The following is a 21,646-nucleotide window of genomic DNA, read 5'->3' as shown; positions in this document are numbered from 1 at the left end:
CAGTGACCTCAGCCCCTCTTTGTAGCTGCTCCCACCATTCCAAACGAGCTTCCTATTCCATAAAACACCATTCTCCAACAGGATGAAACATTAATAATGTCAATTTAAGCCAAAAGAGTGAGTTAAAGCCGGCAGAACCAGTGGAAATAAAAAGGAGCAGTGAAATCATTACCAAAAAAGAAAAAAGAGGCACAAAGTATTTGAGGCACCTACACTAGCAGGGCAGGAGTACCACCATGTCCTGGAAAAAAGCTTTTCCTCAGAAGAAAACCACTCCATTATTTGCTGAATTGACATGGAACATTTGGTATTTAAGAGGGGAAGGGTCAGTTTGTTGGATCTTTAAAAGAGTAGCTGAGAACATCTGCAAGGTCAGGAAGAAAATGCATAAACAGACATGTGAACTAAAACACCAAAATACACAGTGGTGGTCGATGCCTGTGATCTTACCATGAAAATAAGCATATTAGGAGTTCCTTCCTGTTCATAAAAAAACAACCTGAAGCAGCTGATTTAGGATACATTTCAGTTGGAAATACATTGAAGGATGCAGTTGGAAAGGAAACCTAAGAGTAAGTGGAGCATTTTCAAACACTCTTGCAGATCCCTGTCCAGCAGAAACGCTGTGGGACAGGGTCCCTGCCACAGAGCTCACACCCAGAGGCAGACCCTGATCACACCCACAGTGTGTAATGGTTTCACAGATCTGTATTTTCATTATTTACATTCCTTTTATGTTTACAGTGTAACCCACAGGGCACAGCACACAACTCACCACCGTGTGCCCAGCAGCTCAGGAGACAGTCCAGGGCTGCGAGCTGCACTCAGAGCAGGCACAGGAGCTGAAAAGCCCTTCCTAGGCTAACCCAGTGGCTCAGCTGGCTTTCTTGGGAGCTTGCATGATCACAGGAACTTCAGGAGCTCGAAGGTCTGGGTGCAAAACCAGGCTGGCACATGCCACAGCACAAGGGGCCATCACCCCTAATGTCCAGGTCAGCTGTTTGTCTGTCTCTGCCCAGACACATGTAGGATGGTTCTGTTCGAGATCAGGCTTCAAAGGATGAGGCTGGAATCTCTGATTTTTGGTCTTCAAAGTTGTTTATTATTTTTTATCTACAAGATTTTCTCTCTGCCCAGCTGGGATCTGACCAGCAAGGCAACCAAAGGCACTCTGACTGCCCACAGGGCAGTCGTGTCTTTTTACAGTAAAACCTATGTAAATCATATTTACCTTTTATCCCCAATACCTTTCACCCTTGTTAACAAGTGTACCTTCACCAAGAACCTATCCACAAGTGCCTACATCACACAGAAAATGGATGACAAGAAGAAGAAAGAAGAACCATGAGATAGACCCAATTTCCTCCATCTTGTCTCCATAACCCCCCTGTACCAAAACCTTAAAACCTGTGTTTCGCCTTGTAAGTATACTGGTTTTGCACCATTTAAACCCCAGTGATTCTCATATCCTCATATGCAGGTGGCACATCCCTAGAGGGATCAAAGTCAAGCCACCAAGTGCTTCTGGCAACATTCCAAGACCCCTGAGCCCCCCAAGGGTTCTCTCCATAGCTCTGGACATCCAGAGGGATGTGCTGAGTTCCCACACCCTAACTCAGCTTTGTCACTGCCCCACGCAGGTGCCACCAGTTCCTCATCGCTAATCCAAGGAACAGGAAGCTCCAAAGACCCAGGGAAAACCTGAAACCTCCCCAGGCAAGGAGGTTGTGCAATTCTAGCATTACCTGCGCTGCTGTGACGTGGCACAGCCAGGAGACAAACTCAAGGTAGAGGCAGCAGATTTTTGCTGCTGCTTTCAGCTCCCCCCTCTGCCACCCTTTCCAGGCTCCCTCCACCAGCCACATCCAGCTCCTGCTCTTCCCATGCACAAACAGCAGGAAAAGCTTCTTCCCTAGCGGGTGGAACCAGGGAATGGTGACGTTCCCAAGGCCGCCAGAGCTCCAGGAGTGTTTGGACGATGCTCTCAGGGGTGCACAGGGGACATGGTTGGGGTGTCTGACTCCATGGTCCTTATGAATCCCTTCCAGCTCAGGATATTTTGTCTCAATTAATCTTTGCCCTCCAGCTCAGTTACCTCTCCAGTGTGCTCACTCATGGTACTACAGGCATTAAAATAATGTTTTAGTATCGTTTTTAGCAGCCAAGTCGAAGTATTTTGGCTGATAATTCCATCTGTGCCCTTGGCTTCTGGTTATATTAGAACTTCACACAGCGAGGTAGATATTGAGACATTATTAAAGGTGCTCTGCATCCAGAGCAATTCCCACAGAAATGTATTTGCAGTCCACTTCATCTTGATGACAAGGCTGGAATTAGGGCAATTCCAGCTGGGAACTGTTCCTGTGTTTCAACACGTGCTGCAATGCAAGGCGGCTGCACTGACCTTTCCTGGCTGCTGCTCTGGGGGTTTTCCCACAAACATTTTGAAGGGTTTGGACTGGTTCTGATCTGCTGCCACTCTGCCACGTGAGCAGCCCTGTTCCAAACTCTCAGCAGAGCTGTGAGGCTCAGCACTCGAGGCTGCAGGAGGGGCAGGGGGCTCCAGGCAAGGGGCAGGGGCCAGGCCTTGTTATTCCATGCTTTCCGATAAGAGACCCAGCACATTTTTGGCCTTCCCACACAAATCCATATTTGTATGGCTGCCAGCTCTTTATCACTTCCCTTTTTGCTTTTTTTGGTTTTAAACTTTGCCCAAGGTTACATTCAGCAAAGGCTGCTCCTTCAAAATACAGCATTAAACCCACTATCACATTAACATCTGCAAATCACATTTAAATCCGTCTTGAAAGCGAACGTTTTGCAAAAGAAAGCCCCAACTGAGCCAGAAAGCAGAGAATTTTTGCAGCACATCCCTTTGCATGTGAGGCATTTTGCAAAGGCCACCTTGCAGCTGTTGTTGTGACCTTCTGGAGATCAATGTCCCCACCTGTGCTCACCCTCTCCTGGGGGAGCAAACACCACACACAAAACAAGCAGCACTTGGTAGCCTGGAATTTGACACTGGGAGCTCAAAACCTCCTACATCAAGTGCAACCTGCTGCAGTCACCAACTCAAAGCCCCCTCTGAAATGGCTTAGAAAGAGCCCAGCAGCTGTTGAACTAATTCCCCTTTTTTTCCCACCCAAATTAATGTTTGGAATCTGCACATCTCTAACTAAAAGCCACTTTGTAACTCTCAGTCACTGCTTGTGGCCTTTTATAATTCTCCTTTGGGGGATCAACGCTGTCCTTAAAGAGTTAAAGGTTGGGATTTTTTCACCACCACAGCATCATCTGTATTTCTTATTTACAGAAACAGACATCATCTGTAATTAATATTTTCGGTAACCCCTCTGCTGGCCCTTCACCTCTGTTATCACCCTGCAGCTGCTCAGGGATGCCTGACAGGGCCCCTTTTTGCAGCTCCCATGTCCAGCAAATGTTCCAGACAAACAGGAGACTATTTCAGATTACCCCTCACTAGATTTAATGACTCTGGAAAGATCCCCAGGGAAGGAGTGTTTACTGCCAACGAGCTCCATTAAGTATCCAACAACATCCATCAAAAAAACAGCAAAACATTGGGGTTTTAATTATTTTCCAAGCTGGCTGTAGCACACAGAACATCACAGAGAGCATGTGCCATACGAATGGCCTGCCCACAATTCTCTGCATTCTTTTGGGGACTGTCAGCAAAGACAGCTACTCCCAGGAGGAGTAACTTTACTCAGGATAACCAAGCAGTAGGAAAACCCTGCCTTTTGCCCCACAGTGCCAGCAGAGAGGGAGCAGAGTTACTGGGAACACCTTTCAGGCAGTGACACGCTCCTGGCACGAGAGGAGTTGGAGGTTTAGGATGTGGCTTTGCACTGCTGCTCAGCTGATCTCATGGCCTGGTGCTGCTGAAAAGAGGGATCTCCTCCCCAGCTTCCAAGCCTGAATCAGGGAGTTAGGCTGGAGGGAAACTGTCTGGACTGAGAGGGAAGGAACTGGATCTGTATCAGTGCAAAAAGATCAGTGGGAACACAAGGCTGGGAGCAAAAACCTTTCCTTGCATCTCCAGCTTGCCATGAGATCAGTTCAGCTACAATGCACAGGCACACTCTAAATTTAGAGAGCTTTCCAACTCTAAAGCTGTATCCCACGTCCATTATTCCTCTCCAACACAAGAATGAGCCGTGCTATTATAAATGCTTTTATACCAACGTTGTGCTCTCCACCCTACAGGAGCACACATCAATTGTGGATAAAGTGGTTCAACTTTGGAATGTAGACAAAAACTGAGACAACGCTAATGGTGGTGAAAGACAGGTTGCCTGGGGAGAGAAATGATCAGAGATTTAAGAGGAAAGGGGGGAAAAAAAAACCCTACAGATAATTTACCTGTGCTTGGGTCACTGCTCATTAGTGCTCTGAAGAGAATCACTTCACAAGTTATAAATTAGGCTGCTCTTGGCTTACTCCCTCATTATCCAGCTCAGGCAGCGGCCAGGAGCCTTTCACATGCACCGGATAATGGGAACACTTACTCTGAATAAAATGAACAGAGGCAAAGAAAAAAACAGGGGCCTTCATTTGGGCAGGAAAAACCATCAGGAGACCCAGCAGTGGCATTGGGTTTCACCAGTCACTTCTCTGTCACTCTGCATTTCCTCCTCCTCTGGAGAAGAGAAAACCTCTCCAAAAACAAATCTGGGCTGTGCAGAAGTTGTTTTCTCCTGTTGATATTTCCATCTACCCCCTGCTGGTTTGGGATTTCCAACAGACTTTTTAAAAGCTTTCCCATTCAGGCTGAGCTGCACTCTTAAGAAGTTTCTGGAGAGAGTGTTCATAAAAACTTTTAATTTTGGTTATTAGGCAGAGCTCACTGTCCAACAGCAAGTAGTCAATTTCTGTCTCAATTTTGTTATCCTTTTGTAATCGTGGCTTGGAAAAATGCAGCTATACCACTTTTTTAAACATTCATGATTTTTTTACTATATAAAAATAAAATGCAGCAGACAGTAATATACCAGTGATACCTATCAGAGCTGGCAAGGGCAAGATCACTCTTTTCCCACACATCTTCTAATCTCCTGCTTATATCTCTGATAAAATAAACTCCTTATTAAAAAGTGCTTTAGTCTAAAGGTTAAAGGTTGACAAAATCCACAACTTTGGAACAACAAAAGCCAACTTTGACCAGAAAAGCTGAGGCAGCCAATTCAGCCCCAAAATTTTGGCAATTTTCCCTCCTTAAAGGATGAGCTGTGCAGCTGCAGCCCCGCCACCAGCAGCAGCCTGACACTTGGCCTTGCTCTTAGGATTCCATCTCAGAGGCAAAAGCACATGGCAACAAAGACACACTTGGCCAGTGAACCCAAGAGGATCTGTATAAATTAGCTCCCTGGAGACCTGATAAAGGCTCCTTTCCCTCCTCAAAGGCATCGGCCTCACGGTGAGCACTCCAGACAGAATTAAAAGGACTCTAAATCTGTCCACAGGGAAAGGCAGCAGCTGGACCAGCAGGATGAACAGAGAGTTCAGGCAGCCCCACACAGGAGACAGGAGGGAAAAGGGAAGAAGTAAATCCTCCTTTTCCTTAGGGGCAGTTTCAGTGCACTGCAATCCCCTTGTACCCCTCCCAGGTTAAATCTCTCCTCTAAAAATGCCACAGGTACAGAGGGCTGAGGCACTGGGCAATGACTCTGATCCCATTACAGGTCCAGCCCCACTCAGCACCAGCTTCCAAAATCTTCCCCCTCTCTTTTCAAATATTAATATGCAAAACAAGGCTGCCAGAGCTCCAGGAGTGTTTGGACAGCACTCTCAGGCACAGGGTGGGATTATTGGGGTGTCTGTGCAGGGCCAGGAGCTGAAATGGATGATCCTTGTGAGTCCCTTCCAGCTCAGGATATCCTTGACTTCCAGGTAGGTTTGTTTTGCAGCACTACCTCATACAGGTCCGGGCTGAAGCAAGCCTCAGAGGCAGAAGTGAAGCCTGTTCTGCCCAGGAGCCTCCCTGGTGAGGTGAAGCTCCCCTTGCTCACTACTCTGGACCAAGAAGAATTCCTCTTCTAAAATTTTAAGCATCATCTTCACAGCAAGATGCCCGTGACTTCCACATCAGCCTTTCTGCTGCCTGTGGGAGGCACAGATCTTGGCTTGCTTTTAGCTCCTGAGTCACTTGGGAGCTGGGAACAGAAGGAATAAGAATCCTTCAGTCATCAGCATCACCAGCTAAAAACACCCAGAGAGCAGCAGCAGGTCTGAGAGCCACCGAGCGCAGAAAGCACGTGACAAAAACATCTCCAGCAGTAAAAAATTAAATAACCTTCTTATTAATTCTGAACAAACAACAACACTGATTCCCACTCTTCCTTTGATTTGCAACAGGAGGAGGAAGAAATAAAGTTGTTTAAACAGGAACAGCTGTTACATCAATGCCAGTATAATGGAGTCTCCAGCATCCTGTTCTCGGGAGAGCTGTCGATGTTTGAGGAGGAGTTCTGCCTTTTCAAGAGGACTTCAGAACCTCAAACACCAACCTGCAGCTAGATTTTCTCCCTAATCAGAAGTCAATTATCCTGCTGAGTGATGACAGAACAATTCACAAAGTAAATCCTTCTCATATCAGGGGCCTCTGTGATGGAGTTGTGCTGGGAACTTCCTGACTCAAACAAAAGCAAAGAGGATTTCACTTGTGCTTCCCACAATAATTCCCAAGGGCCTCCCTCTGAACTGCCAGGTGAAACTTCAGTGTAGAAAAAGCTTCACCTGACCATGTGAGCTAATGCACTTTCATCCCCAGCAGAAGTTCCCAAGTTTTTATCAAGTCTGAGGAGATCTAGAAAGCATTTACACCCAGCATTTACACCCAGCTGTCTCTACAGTTCACTCACAGACTCAAATTTGTGCTACTGCCATTGTTTCTCCCTTCCCAGTCACTGCTACAGTAATGCAAACCTCCTGGAGAGTCCTTTTAATAATTTTTAACCACTTTGAAATAGTTTTATTATACTAAATAATTACTGCAACATTTTCATATCACAAAGGAGTTTTCATCTGTTCTCAGGCTTTGTTCCTTGCAGGGTTCTCCTCCCAGCACTGTTCCCTACCCAGGTGTCTGAGGTCAGATAAACTGAAATTAGTTCCAGAGAGGGCTCTCACTATCTGCTGTTGGATAAATGAAGCCACAAGTTCATGGAATGGGTTGGGCTGGAAAGGACCTCAAAGCTCATCCTGTTCCACAGGGTGGCTGAGCTTTGTTATTTAACAGTGAAAAGAAACAGCAAGACCAAGAGAGGGATCAGGGAATCTTTAAGGTTGAAAAATCACAAAAATCTGACCATCCACTCAGCACCACCACGTTCACCACTACACTAGGTCCTCAAGTGCCACATCCACACATTTTTTTGAACACACCCAGGGATGGTGATTCCACCACAGCCCTGGGCAGCCCATTCCAATGCTTGACAACCCTTTCCATGAAGAAATTTCTCCTAATATCCAAACTTAACCTCCCCTGGCACAACCTGAGGCTATTTCCTCTTACCTGAGAGAAGGCCTGACCTCCACCTCCCTACAGCCTCCTGTCAGGGAGCAAGAAGAGGCCTGGAGAATATGAAATAAACACACAAACAGTGACTTATTCTCCCCAAATGTGAAGCAGCAGCTCCTGTCGGGAAGGGAGGAGAACAGAAGCCAGGCTGACATTCTGGGCTCAGCAAGCAGGAGCACTCCAGCACATACTGCTGGCTTTGTGATGTGCCACAAAGGCAGCCTGTTCCAGCTCCCCCATTACACATTGTCCCACACAGCCTCTGCTCCCAGTTTCAATGGCTGCATTAAAGGGAAAAGTCCCCTGGGTGATGGCACAAGGGGCTGGATTCTCCCAGCTCCGCTTCCCCAGCGTGGCTGGATCACCACGGGCATCCCAGGGAGGTCTCCAAACCTTCCCTTGCTCCAAGCTAATCCAGGAGGTTTTCCCTACATGGAGTCTCTCAGTACAAGAGATTTACTTGGGCAGAGCGAAATTCCACCACACAGCTCAGCATTTTACAGGGCCTTTCCATACTGGCTGTATTATTCAGGGAATGTACTAAAAAAAGGTGAAATATAAATAAATAGATGCAATGTTCCAGTGCTGTCCAGGAAGAGCTGACCCCTCATTCAGGGAGATCAATGTCTGCTGCATTTATACCCTCTGAGGCCAAAAATACTGCTGGAACCACCAGGAGAAACAGCCAATTAAGCTGTTTTTCTCCCAAGCAGATTAAAAATTACTCTCAATTTACTACCTTACTAAACTACAGCTGAAATTATTACAGTAGGCTGGTTGTGGGCTAACAGGCTGTCTGTGTGCAACTTCACATACAGGAGAGTAAAAGAAGAATGAGAAAGGACCATTAATATCAATTTATGTATTTATATCTAGATATAGATATAGATATGAAGGGAAGGAATACTAAAAACCTCCATCCTTCACCAACAAGCAGGGCCTGGGACACCCTGAGGAGTGACAGAAAATCAACCTAGAGTTTCTGGATGTATTTCTCTCCCTCTCTCCTCCTCGAGGTGTCCCCTGTCTAGGAGGAAGCCCCAGCTGGGTTGAGGCACAGGTCACACATTTTGGCAAGCCAGGTGAGGCTTTGGGGAGCTTTTGGTGTTTTCTTGACAGATCAGTGCAATGAGCTGATTGTGCTGCAGAAATCAGCTGCTTTGGGAGAGAACTGCTCAAGGACTTGGTCCTTTGGCTTGCCTGTGCAGAACAGAAGCCACAGTGGAGCACAGACAGAGCTGGGAGCTCTCTGGGGCTAAAGGCAGGAAGGAAGCACTGGGGAAGGCAGCAGAGAGGAAAGAAGAAAAGCACAGTGGTGGAAATAGCAGTGGAGGCGTGGAAGATAAACCTGAACACTGGGGAAAGCTGCTCTAGATGGTCCTGGGAGCTGTGATTCAGCACTGAGGAAAACATCCAGGAGTTCTCAGCTGAACAGAGGCCCAAGTTTCCCAGGCTGCCCACAGGGCAGGGCTTTAATCACCCCTGTGGGAGCCCTGACTCACCTTAGGGCAGCACAAAAGCCACAGATCTGAGTCAGGGCAGATAGAGAAAACCACAGACTTGTCAGCCCCAGGCACGTCAGTCTGCAGCCCTGGGACTGCAACCCTGGTGTTAACACTTCAATCACATCACATTCCACTTCTACTTTTTGGAAGCCACTAATAAAATAAATACCATTTATACAGAGCAGAGGAGATGGAGAGGCAGGCCCTGCCCTTGCAGAACCAGAACCTGTTTGATGACTGATTTATATTTATCTAAATAAGACCAATTCTCCATTTTGACATAATTTCTTAACCAACGCAGAGGGGGAGAGGTTTTAACACCCAGAATGATTCTTGTCCTCATTTAGAAGATGCAGAAGACACCAGCAGCCATTTAGTTTCACAAAATTGCTGCAGGGTACAAAGATGCATCCCATATCCTGGCTGACAGCTTTTGCAAAAAGCCACACAACCCTGCCAGGGCTCCTTGTTAACAATGTATTGTTCTAGTGACTCAGTGCACTGGAATGCTATCAGGTTTATTCATAGCTTTTCTGATAGAGTTTTTAGATTAGACACACAAATCTCTGGATTTTAGAAAAAAAAATAAATAAAAGGCTATGGCTTATTATTACATGGAGCATCAAAATTCCTGGTTTCTATGGCTAAAGATACAGAGAACTGTAGCAAAAGAACAGGACGTCAGAAACCCAAAAGTTCTTTCAATCTTCTAGTAAGAGCACTCAAGAGGAGAAAAAATGACCAAAAATTTGAAAGAGTGAGTACAGTAAAGATGGTCAAAAGCATGAGGCATTTCTGTAAGGACCATTGAATCAATTAGGACATTTCAGTCTGGAAAAGAGGCCTCTGACAGGGGACACAGTAGGGATTTACAGAATTTTAAGCAAATGCAAATGACAATTCCCCAAACATGAGCTTATTACAGTACAGGAGGTGGCAGTAGGTGCAGCTACCCAAAGGAAGTGGTTCACCACACAAAGTTAAACTTTGAAATGCCTGCACAGAGGCTGAAAGCACAAGAATTGAATAAATTGATGGGAGATGAAGGACATTCCTGCTGGCCCTGGCTGGAGACAGGACAGGCCCAGCCTCCCCCAGCTCAGGTGTTTGTTTGCCACATCCTGAGATTTTAAGAAGCAGACAAAAGTCTCCAGCATCTTCTGAGGGGAACAGCAGCAAGAAGCAGGAATCCCACCCTGTCACTTCCCAGTGCTGCTGCAGGAGGTACAGGCAGCACAAACCCTCCCTGCCATGCCCAAGTGCTCTCCCCCAGCCCTCCTTCACTGCAGCTGTGAGCAAAGACCACACAAACCCACGTGAAGCACAGGAAGCATCAGACCCACGCTGGTGCTCACGTGGATGGTGCCACATCCTCACAGGAAGGGACCTGCTACAAAACTCCTGCAGAACTTGGCTTAGCTGCCAAGCCAGGAAGTCTCAGGAAGTGTTTGAAGATGAGTTCTCCCGAAAGCATTTTTAGATTCCAGGCCCAACCCAGTTATTTAGATATTTCGTGTCATGGAGAGAGTTTTGCATAAGAATGACTTGTTAAGGAGTCCCTTGGAACAGGTTATTTTCCCATTCTGCTCCATGGCAATCACAGACTGTTTCCAGCATCTCCTCTATTCCAGCTCCCTGCCAAGAGCAGCCCTTCCCTCAGCTATCTCCTACTGACCCAAATCCATACTCCTCGCTTCAATCACAGTCTTCCACCCTAAAAAGGACTCCAAACCTGAAATCCTTGTCTCCTACATTCATTCCTCTGGGCACCAGGCCCACTAACCCAGAAGGGCTTCTGAAGGTCAATGCTGAACCTGCTGCACACCACAGCAGTGCAATACATGTCCAAATGATGTCCTGGGGGAAACCTGTGCAGCCCGTGGCCTTGTGCAGACTGCACAGCTGTCAGCCTGAGACTTCCTCCTCCTTAAGATATGCAAAAGAGAAGGGGAATTCAATGGTATTGACTGATTCCAGCTCCTCAAGTCAGCAGATCTGGCTCAGAGCACACACTGGGATTAGAGCTGTCGATGAGCGCCTTGGCGCGGCGGCACCGCTGGTCAATACCGGCATCGTTCGTCCTTCACGTGCCCCCACTGCTACTCCCAGTTTTGTCATTCACTTGTGGAATTTTTCACAGGAGCTGTGTTCCAGCTGAGGGGAGTCCCTGCTGTGTTTGGCAGGGCACAAAGATTTCCTGGATCCAGAAGTACAATGAGAAATGCTGTAATGCACAGGAATAGACACCTGAGCCCAGGACATCCTGAATGTACTGGCTGGATGTGGGAAAAATGAGAAAGCCACCAATAAGTTTGCCTCTCTTTCCCAGAAGCACAGGAATTCTCTGCCCTGCTCCCTTGATACATCCACACCAACCTGATGACACAACCCAGTCTCTAAATCCATTATTTCATCCCTGACTTTTGTTAACAAACCCTTTCAGTTTCAAGATTCATCATCCCACATTATCCTTAGGGAATCACCTGCTAGGACTGTCACAATAAACTCAATTGCTGCAGCTCCCACACTCACCTGAATTTTACAGCCTGTACTAGAGCATCCTCCTGCCTTTCAGACACATGTATCAGGCAATTCCCTATTTCAGTCTGGCCACACCACTGCACCACATGGGCCAAGACATTCCAATTACTCAGAATTTACTAGTTCAAGTATTTACTCCCTCACAGTTTCGAGTTCTAAGATGTTTGCAGACACCTCATAAAGCACAGGCTCGTTATTACAGCCCATTAACACGCATGCAAGACATTTTAATGTGTAAAAATTCCCCATGAAATAAAGATTTTCTCCTCCACTTTCAGGGCAAACCTGCCATCCTTACCATGAACTGGACAATGCGTTCCACTGGTTTTTTTTCCTGCTCTTCTCCGCCCACCAGTCGAGCCAAGGCTCATTTGGCTGATTTCATAGCACTCATTTATGAGCACCCCGGCATGTGCCGTGGCAGGTCCCTCATCCACCCTCCTCACTCAGCTCCAACACCTCCAACAAGGCTGCAATAGTTCTGGGGAGCATTTCCACTCCTGACCCTGCAGCACAGGAAGCCTCAGGTGACACCTTCAGTGCTGATTCACCACAGCCCTGAGCAGGCACCAGATGGAATTGCAGCAGTTCTCTGCTCTGCCACTGCTGGAAGTGGGATAAGAACACAATTTACCACTTCAGATAAAAGGAGCTGGAGGAACTTCTCCCAAAACAAGAGTTAAACCAAGGAAGCTTGTACTTTGAGGAAAACACTGTCCAAGCATGCAGACTTAATGCTGTGCCCCAGTGGAGGCAATTTGAGGCTGACATCAGGCACCACAGAAAGTTTTATTCCTGAAATATGAAGGTACTCACTGTACACGGTGGGCAGCTGGCAGACTGGAATCTGTCCCTCTTCTGCAGCCAGCTCTCTACTCATCTGTCTGGAGCCTGTCAGAGAGGAAAAAGAGTGACCAAAAAATTTTTAAGAGATTTTTTACATCAAGAAGTAGGGCAGGTAATCAATGCAAAACAGACACGCTCACCTCCCCAGCTCGGAGGTCAAGAACCCAAAGCACCTGCAAAGCTCTCAGCAAGGTCTCTCAAGCAAATGCTGTGATGCTTGAAAAGAACTGCAGCACCAGCTGCCTTTGGAGGCTGTTGAGGTCAGACCTGAGCCAGCCCAGGAGAAAAGCAAGGTATTTATACATGAGAGCAGCAGCAACAGCTTCCCAAAGCCAGTTACTCCAGAGGCAGTGAATCACAGCTCTTTGTGACACTCCTGATCCCCAAAGCACCATTACACACACAGGGCAACAAATGTTTATGCAGACACTCTGCTGAAGGGTTGCATGGGCTGTGATCTGGAGTGCACCAAAGAAGTTCCCTTTAATACATTTGTTGTTTCAACACACTTTATCCCCTTAATGAGGCGCCACTGAAGTTCTGCTTAAACCCATTTTGATTAAGGAAAAGATTATCCATAGAATTGCCAGCCGTACGTGTTGGTATACATCACACACAGACCAACTGTGCTTCGGGGAGACATTAAATCCCCGTTCAATTAATAGAGACACCTCTTAAAATGAGCATTAAATAATTCCCCACAATGTAGCACAACAACTGGCTACTCCAGTAAATTGGAATAGAAATAACTTCCCATCTCTCCACCAACAAAATCCCAATCAAAGCTTGCCCTTAAAACAAGAGGTCAGTGCAGAGGGATGGGGGGCAGGAATGTTACTACCTCAGTGCTATTGTGTGCTTATATTAAAAGCTCTTCATCAAAAAATTAAATGAAATGGATGCCTTTCATGTTTATCAATAACAGAGCTAATAGTTTTTATGTAAATGCCATTACTTCCAGCCAGATCTGCAAGAGACAGGAGCCACATAGCCCCATCTCGCAAGAGACTCCCTTCAGGCAGCCAATCTAAATGCAAATTACACTCAAATGCAAAACCAAGAGTTTTCTGGATGATACTGAACACATAAACCTAGGGACAAAGCAGAGATATTTAAGAGCAACCCTCCTCTTCTGGAAAGACCTCCTGATCTCACATTGCTTTTCTATCACGAACATACATAAAAATTAAAGTATAATTTGGTTCTCATTTATAGTCATATTATTTACCAGCTTTTTCCCTTCTATTGCCTTCAGTGTTAAAAAAAATAGGAGGGGAATGTTCTTCTGTAGAGAGAATCACCTCTCAGAGATGTTTCCCCCACAACAGGAGCATTCCATCACCAAGGATATTAAATCAGAGCCATAATAGAGCCCCAGTTGGATTTGCCAAGAACAAACTGCACTTCCACATTTTCAGGAGGAAATTTCTTCTTGGAATGGAGCTGTTTTGCAAATCAAGGAAGAAGGTGTTACTACAGGATGGTTATTAAGAGGCAGAGACACAGAACTGTTGTCAGAACAAGGAGCACCATGTTCCTGTAGCATGAAAGCTTCCTGAAGAACACTTAAATCCGACCCCTACCTGGAGCACAGATCCAGCCAGGATTTTGTCAGCACTGATTAAAACAAGGTTCTAAAGGCAAACCTGGAAAGAACTAACCTTAGCAACCGTGCTGCTTAGCAAGGAGAATGCAGAGAGGAGAAGCTGAGATTAAAACAAAGGGCAAAAAGCTGACAACCCAACTGCGGCAGAGTCTGCACGTGAGCCTCAGCAGGGACCTGCTCTAAGTACCACAGGCAGCTCCACACCAAACTTCCATCCCCAAGAGGAGCACAAGTCCTTGGAGGGATGCTGCTAATTAACAACGGGGCTGATACACGCTCGTTACACGGGTGAGGAGCTGAGCACTTTGTGTGCGTGTGCAGGAATACTCACAGAGCAGAACCTCGCTAATTAACGCTAATAACTGCGAGACCACTGCTGCCAACAGCTGGATTTGGGGAATCAGCCAGCAAGAAAGCCTGCAAAGTGGGGAAGCAGAGGGACAACACAGCCCAGCGGGCACCTGGTTGGCTTCTTTGGGTATCCATGATTAAATAATTTATCACTGTGCTCCTGTGGCTACGAGTGAACGTGCAGCCTGTCAACAAAGCACCTCCTGTTATGCAAAGCCTTGCTAAATCTGAAAGTTTGACTGCCTGTAGAAAGAGGTCATCAAATTAAAAACCACAGCCCTGATTACCTTCTCTCAGAAACTTTTCTCGTGGGCCAGCATTTCAGAAAACTCAGCGACATCTTCTTCACGTTCTGTCTTACAGATCTATTGTTCTACACACAAAACCTCTGGCTTTCAGTCCTGGATCACAGCTTGGAGTTGCTAAGGCTGCCTTCTCCTCCTTCCCTTCCTCCATAAACCTGCTGAGGCAAATTTTGGGTCCTCTCTAGCAAAAGGAGACTGGGACCCAAACTTGGGCCTTGTCACCACACTGACCATGCAGGACCAACCCATGAGCAATGAGAAGAGGATGAGGCTGTTCCAAAACAAGCAGATCTCCTTTTTATCCCCACTCTGGACCCACTGTGCGAGGCTGGGCACTGTCACTGCCAGAACCACTGAGGATTTCACACCCAGCCACAACCATGTGTGAGCAGAGTCTGATTTCACAGCCGTGCTCTGACTTCAGCTGTCAAACCACAGCCACAGGACCTCGGCGGGCAGCAGAGCTGAGCTGTCCCTGCAGCAAAGCCATTTCCTCTCAAAGCCCCCAAAATCAGAGACAGCCACACACCCAAAGCCTCCACCCAAATAATGCTGCTCAGGGCCTTGACCACTAGCTCAGCCAGCAAAATGAAGATTTTTTTTTTTGTGGCAAAAAACTTCCAACCATCACTTCAATTTTACTATTTTGCAAAGGCAAGGAACAAAATTGGAATGATTTCCCTTCCTGAGAGCTCCTGTTCTTTGCTGTACAATTCACAACTACACTAAACTTTCTCAGCAATATAATTTTTATTTCTCCTTTCTGTCATCACACAGCTTCATACATTTCACTTGCTGAAGCCCAGGATTTTCCCTTTGCAAGGGTTCAGGTTTCTGCACAGCAAAACGGTGTCTTAAACAGTCTTTTCTTATTTCCTTTTGTCAGAGGCTTCATGCTATGATGAATGTGTAGAAATGCAAAGCAGAAGTCCATACAAAAAGAAGCCAGTGTGTGAGGTGGTTTTGTCTTATAAAAAAAGAGAGCCTGGATTGACTTACGCCTCATTAAAGAGCTCCAGTCTGCATTTTTATTAGATGTATTTAGACACCAATGGATTTTTAAAAAATAATAAATGAAAAGCAGTTATAGTCTTAACATATGGCCCTGGATCAGTCATGTGGATATAAACGAAAGTGGGCACAGCAGATCTCCAAACACAGGCATGGAAATCATTTTAATGGTGCACATGACCTATAAAATTTCAAGCAACACCAAACTACACAATGGTGTGACAGAATTCAGCTACTGCAGGGCTGTGTCTTGTCCCCACACATCCCTGTGCACATCACAGCTGCTCCAGGAGACAGGAAGAGGGAGGGGAGTAATTCCTGCTAATGAACACACTCGGGCAAATCATGCAGCATTCATTTTTTGGTGGAGAAACTGAGGCATGCAAGAAGCATTTTCTGCTAAAATTCATTTCCAACCACAAATAAAACCCAGACAACGTCCCAGCCATCAGCTTTCTTCACTACCAAGTGTCTTTGGCAGCCCTGCTGTATAGCCCAGTGTCATCCCCTCCTCACACCCTGGTCTCTATCCTGACAAAACACACAGCTCCAACAGAAAACTTATTTCCAAATCAAGAGCCAGTGTAGCTAATTCTGGCCTGCACAAAGCGCTAATTACTAATGCAAATTATCTCCCCAGCTTGATGGCAATGATAAACGATGGCCAATCATGTGGGCAGAGACTGGCACTGAACAAAACAACGAGGCACACCCAGAGCAAGCATGTCTTGCAACCACTAAACACACATTTGTGTGCTCTACGTGGGCAGCAACTGCTGTCCGGAATATTTTAACAGCAGAAACTGCACTGGGGAAAGAAAAAACACCACCACAACATAAAAAAACCTGAGTACATTCCTCCTCTTACTCGGAGCCAGAACTTAAGAAACAAGTAACATAATTACTTCCACACCAGAAGGAAAATAAACCCAAGAACACACAGAGGGGAAAGAAACAAACCTCCAAAGCAGATCTGCAGAATAGTTCAGGGCTTCTGTGCTAGGTAATAATTTCCCAGCATAAATTAAGAGAGTGAAAACTACAGGGAAGCCAATTTTGGGGTGATGAACACCTCAGAGCCCACAGCATCCCCTCCTCTGACCCCTTCCCCACAGAGCCTGCAGAGTGGCTGCCCAAAAACCTTCACACATCCTTCAGCACATGACCACATTTCATTTTACCTGAAATGACCTCTTCTGGCGTGGCCTCTGGTACAAACAGAAAGAAAAACATTTTTCTTGCCTTTTTTTGCATCAAGCACAAAGAGCATCAACCCCACCAGTGACTGCAGGTCCCACCTGTCCTGAGGTGCTCATCCACAAGAAATCCAACATCCCAAGAGGATTCATCCAGCGTGCCCAGCCCAGGTTCCCCAGCTGGGAGAGCACTGGACTCGAAATCCTGGAAGGCTGGAAGCAAACAGGAGCAGGAGCAGAGCCTCTGTGCTCCATCCAGAGAGTGGAAGCACGGCTGGGACACACTCACTCTTCACCACTCGCTCTTCATGGATAAGTAAAAGCACTTTAAGGAGAGCTTTTTTTCCCCTCCCTTCGCTTTGTTTTAAATGGCTGAAGAATTTCCTCTGTGAATGCTCCCCATTGTGGCTCACGCTGAGTTATTTTTAAAAGCACAGAACCAGATTTTCAAGGCTCTGAATGAGGAAATGCAAAGCTTTTATTAAGCAATAATAGCCCAGACAATGGTCACAATTTCCCAAGGGTCTGAACACGGCAGCTGACAATGAGCTTTATTCCTCCACAAAAACCCCTTCACAGGCTCGGAGGGTTTGCTTTGTATGATCCAGGCTCGAGTTAGGGAGTTAAAACAGAAAGCTCTGTGGTCGTTTTCAGTTTGATTCCTCCACCAATGCACATCTGAGCAGAGATACAAAAATCACTGGGAAAAGGAGCCATGCCCTGCCTCGTTCCCTCCTTTGCTACCAGGACATCTTCCCATCCAGCTGGACCTTTCCCTTGCAGATGGATCCCAGCTGACAAACTGGCCAATATTCCCAGGGTCATGAGAGTCAAACAAAGCCTTTCAGCTTTCTTCACTGATACCTGAACCACTCCAAAATGCCTCTCACTAAAATGGCCAGAGACACCCTTCAAACCTCAGAGCTGCCACCACAGGGTACCATCGGATCCAGTGGCCACATCAGCTCTTCTTTCTTCCAAACAGGAGGAAGTTTGAACTATGAGGAGCTTGTACAAACCCACCCAGCAGTCGAGGTTTGGCCATTTTCACTCAGTAGTGCTGGCCACAAGCAATTCCCAGCACACCTGAACCAGCTGGACTGGCTTTATCTACAGCCAACATGAGCAGCAGGCACTGCTGGAGCACAAAAAATCAAATTGGTTCAAGATGTCTGCTTGGGAAAAGATGAACTGTGCTACAGAAAGGGCTGTTTTTTCTCTGCTGGTTATAAAGCAGACCTCGAGAAAGGAGGGGAAAAAAAAGGAAATAACTTGATCACCACGCAGATCTGTGGAAAAAAGTCCCCACCTAAATGTCTCCCACACGAATGCTGTCCTCACCTTCAGCAGGAAAGCAGCTAACACCATAAATTCAGGAGCTCTTCCAACCAAAACAAGTCTATTTCTATCCTCCCAATATCTCTCCTCTTCCCTGTCCCACTGAAAGCACAGTGTGGCTGCACAGCAAACCAAGATTACAACTAAACCCCACAAACAAGAACCGAGCTTAGATTCAATCTGAGCACTTCCCAAGCTGCTCTGCCACACAGCCAGGAGAGACCACAGGAGCTCTTTCTTCCCTCTTACCACAGCCTCCAGGGGTTGTGAAAACACTTCCTAATCTTCTGCAGATCTGTCAGTCAGTCCATAACCAAGAAAACTGGTGTGCCCAAAAGGAGAAAATACTTCAAAGCCCTTCAGAAACATCTGCAATGCTCCTGCTGCCGGTGCAGCTCCACCACAGCTGCACACCTCTGGCACCAGAGGTGAGACCTCTGGGCCTGCTGCATCCATCAGACATCCAGCTCAGAATGGTAGGGACACTAGAAAATGCTTTCAAGTTTGTCTACAACTTCCTGGAGGAGAGGGTGTTTTGAGGATTAATGAAAAATATGCTTTGTCCCCCTTGCTGTTTTCAACCTGGCTGTAATTGGCCACAAAGCATCCTCCACCATCCTTTCTCTTTTTGACTGTAAACTTCAAGGCCCTGTACCCAATTTAATCCCTGACCTTGGCTTAAAATGCTACTGAAAAATAATTAATTGTCTGCTTATGTGTAAAACAGCTGTCCATGTCTGTGTCCAGACAAGTGTGCAGAATTCAGAACATGTTCAGAAAATGGATGCACTCAAAGACTGAGGATGCCAAAAGCACCCAGATATTGCCATTCAGAGAATTCACACAGAAGCACTTTTTGTGCAGCAACATCTGTAAATCAAAGCATATCATTTCCCACCCTCATAATCAAGAGATTTGCTAGATTATCTAGAGCTCTGTCTGATCATGACAGACGAAGCTGTTGAACCTCGCTGCAGCTGCCTGAAAGGCGCACTCAGGCAAAGAGCTCGAGCAGTGAACGCAGCCCCTTCAGTGCTCACTTCCAATTAGGAAAACTCTGGGTGTGATGAGGAAAGAGCCCCTCACAGCCAGAGGAGTGGCCACAGGTGACAAATGTACAGGCCAGCAGTTACTGCTTGGCAGAGGAGCTGCAGGCAGAGGGAGGAGCAGGCAGGCTGCAGTCAGTGAGAAACCAGAGAGGCTGGAATATCATGGGCAGGACAGACAGCAGAACTTTAAAAGGCAGCTTTGCCATCAAGCTTCAATTAACAAGCTGTATTTGCAAGGCCAGACTCCAAAATGCTCCTCAGTATCCAATCATCTAAGCCGTGCTTAAAGACACACCATTATAGCAGGGAATTGGGGATCAGCTGGCTGAACTAATCCCAGCCAGATGCTAAAACTACCAGCAAATAGGTCAGGCATGTATCCCACAGCATGCAGGGCTCTGTGTGGGAACAGTCACACACCACCACTCCTGCACCTGTGGAAAGGGTTTGAGAGGTTCCTCCCAGCCCCTAAATCCATTTCTTACATATTTCATTCTGTGGTTCAATGGAAGGGAAGTCACAGCCCACCTCACTGCCAGGAAGTCTTTTCATTGCTGCTTTTCCAGGTGATGTTGGGCAACAACTAATTCACTCCTACATAGGTAGGAGCAAAAATGCCTTTGGACATTACTGACAATTCTAGATTACCACAACCAGAAGAGAAATCAGATGTGGAGATTTTATTATACAACTCTGCAAATTACTTAAATCAAGCAAAAAGGGACAAACTTAAACTAAGATTCCTTTCTTGCTCTGCCCTCCACATCTGCCTGTGGAGTACACATGACAAAATTAAATACATCTGTTCACTTTCAGATGCAGCACAAGAGTCATTTATTAACCTACACAAGGTCCAAACACAAAAGCATGGGTTAAATTATTCCAGGTACTTTTTAAGACACTGCTCTCAAAAGTGAGTGGTGACAGATAGCATCTTTGGAAAGATTCAGGACTGTATGTCACTGAGCCTCTGCTGCCATCAGTGACCTTTACAGTAACACAATAAATATTTTAGCATATAATGAATTTGCTACATTACATTTGCTCTCTGGGCTATTGAAGATCAGCCAGGAACCAATCGATTGGAGGCACAAAGCTCAAATAAAACTGAAAATTACAATGGAGGTCTTACTACCTCAGCAAAGAGTTAAGGGGTGAGGAGAAAAAAGGTGTTGGAAAAAACCCCAAACCAACTCATGAGCTCTCCTTTTACATAAACTTCCATCAGATTCACTGTACCAGCCCTGAGATCCCTGCAGTCACTCAAGCAGGACTGGCCCCAAAGCTGCATCTTTATTGTTTTGAATTCTAAGATTCATTTATGCCAGCAACAAACCTGTCAAAAATAACCTCAAAACCCCACAAGCTTCCCAGGAGTTGGAAGGACAGGCTCTGAAACACGAGGCAAGCTGTGTGGTTTAGCTCCAGTTCTGCCATCAGCTCTTTTGGATCACTTGGATCCCTTCAGACACCTCCTTGCATCTCCATTTCTTTGCCTGCTTGGAGGTGTCAGGGCTTTGTCATTTTGCAGCAGCACCTCAGGAACACGTGGAGTTGTTCACCTGCACAAAGCCAGCAGATACCAGCACTGAGGCTGCTGATCTGTGCCAAAACCTCAACCAGCCAGATTGCCTCTTTTTTTTTTTTTTTTTTTTTTTTTGATCTCATTTTCAGTAGATTCAGAAGAATTATCCCAGGGGTATGGCAAGGGACCAGAATGTGGAAGATCATTTCATGACATCTGTAATAGTACACCACCTCATCTGTAATAACAACACCACCTCAATTTTTTTCTTATGACCTCACTCATTGGGAAGAGTTTTTATCACCCTCAATATCTTTACAAACACTCCCCCCTCTGTCTCCACCAAGTCTTTCCTTACTGCCACATAAGCCCAAGGCTTCCCTCTCCTCCCCTAGAGCTGCAGTCAAGGTAAAATCTTAATTTCCTCTGCCATCTGCAATGAAACTGGCTCCACACCTGTGCCAAACAAGCTGGGATTACACCATTAATTTCAGTTTAGTCAGCTCACCCTACAGACTAAGTCAATATTTGACAGATATTTAGCAAAGACTACAGTTTATTTAAATTCAGCACATCGTGCCCACCAGAACAGATACAGCAGAGATGAGAGTCAGCAGGACTTGCTGCTTGGGGGAAAAACACCAGATAACCAGACTTCTTATGGATGGAGACCTCCTGTCATCAAAAAAAAAAAAAAAAGGGGCTTAGGGATAGAAAGCCCAGTTTGCTGAGATCAGCCCCCCAGAGCAAGCCTGCTTCCCGAGAAACAACCAGCATTCCCGGGAACGGCGCTGCGGGAGTGAGAACATCTCAGCTTTCAGAGAGGCAGGGTT

At 46.2% G+C, this 21,646-nt stretch overlaps 1 protein-coding gene across 2 annotated transcripts in view; it reads right to left on the bottom strand.

Annotated features, from left to right (window-relative positions):
* Window positions 1-21,646, bottom strand: part of EXTL3 (exostosin like glycosyltransferase 3) — a 119,812-nt gene that overhangs the window by 85,914 nt on the left and 12,252 nt on the right. For both annotated transcript variants that reach the window (XM_084201991.1, XM_084201992.1), the window contains exon 2: window positions 12,403-12,477. The gene's annotated coding sequence lies outside the window, so the exon portion shown is untranslated. The remainder of the gene's footprint in view (window positions 1-12,402; window positions 12,478-21,646) is intronic.

This window comes from Fringilla coelebs (assembly GCF_963513975.1).
Source record: "Fringilla coelebs genome assembly, chromosome: 3".
Taxonomy (NCBI): Eukaryota; Metazoa; Chordata; class Aves; order Passeriformes; family Fringillidae; genus Fringilla; species Fringilla coelebs.
This window is presented reverse-complemented; position numbering and strand designations above follow the sequence as displayed.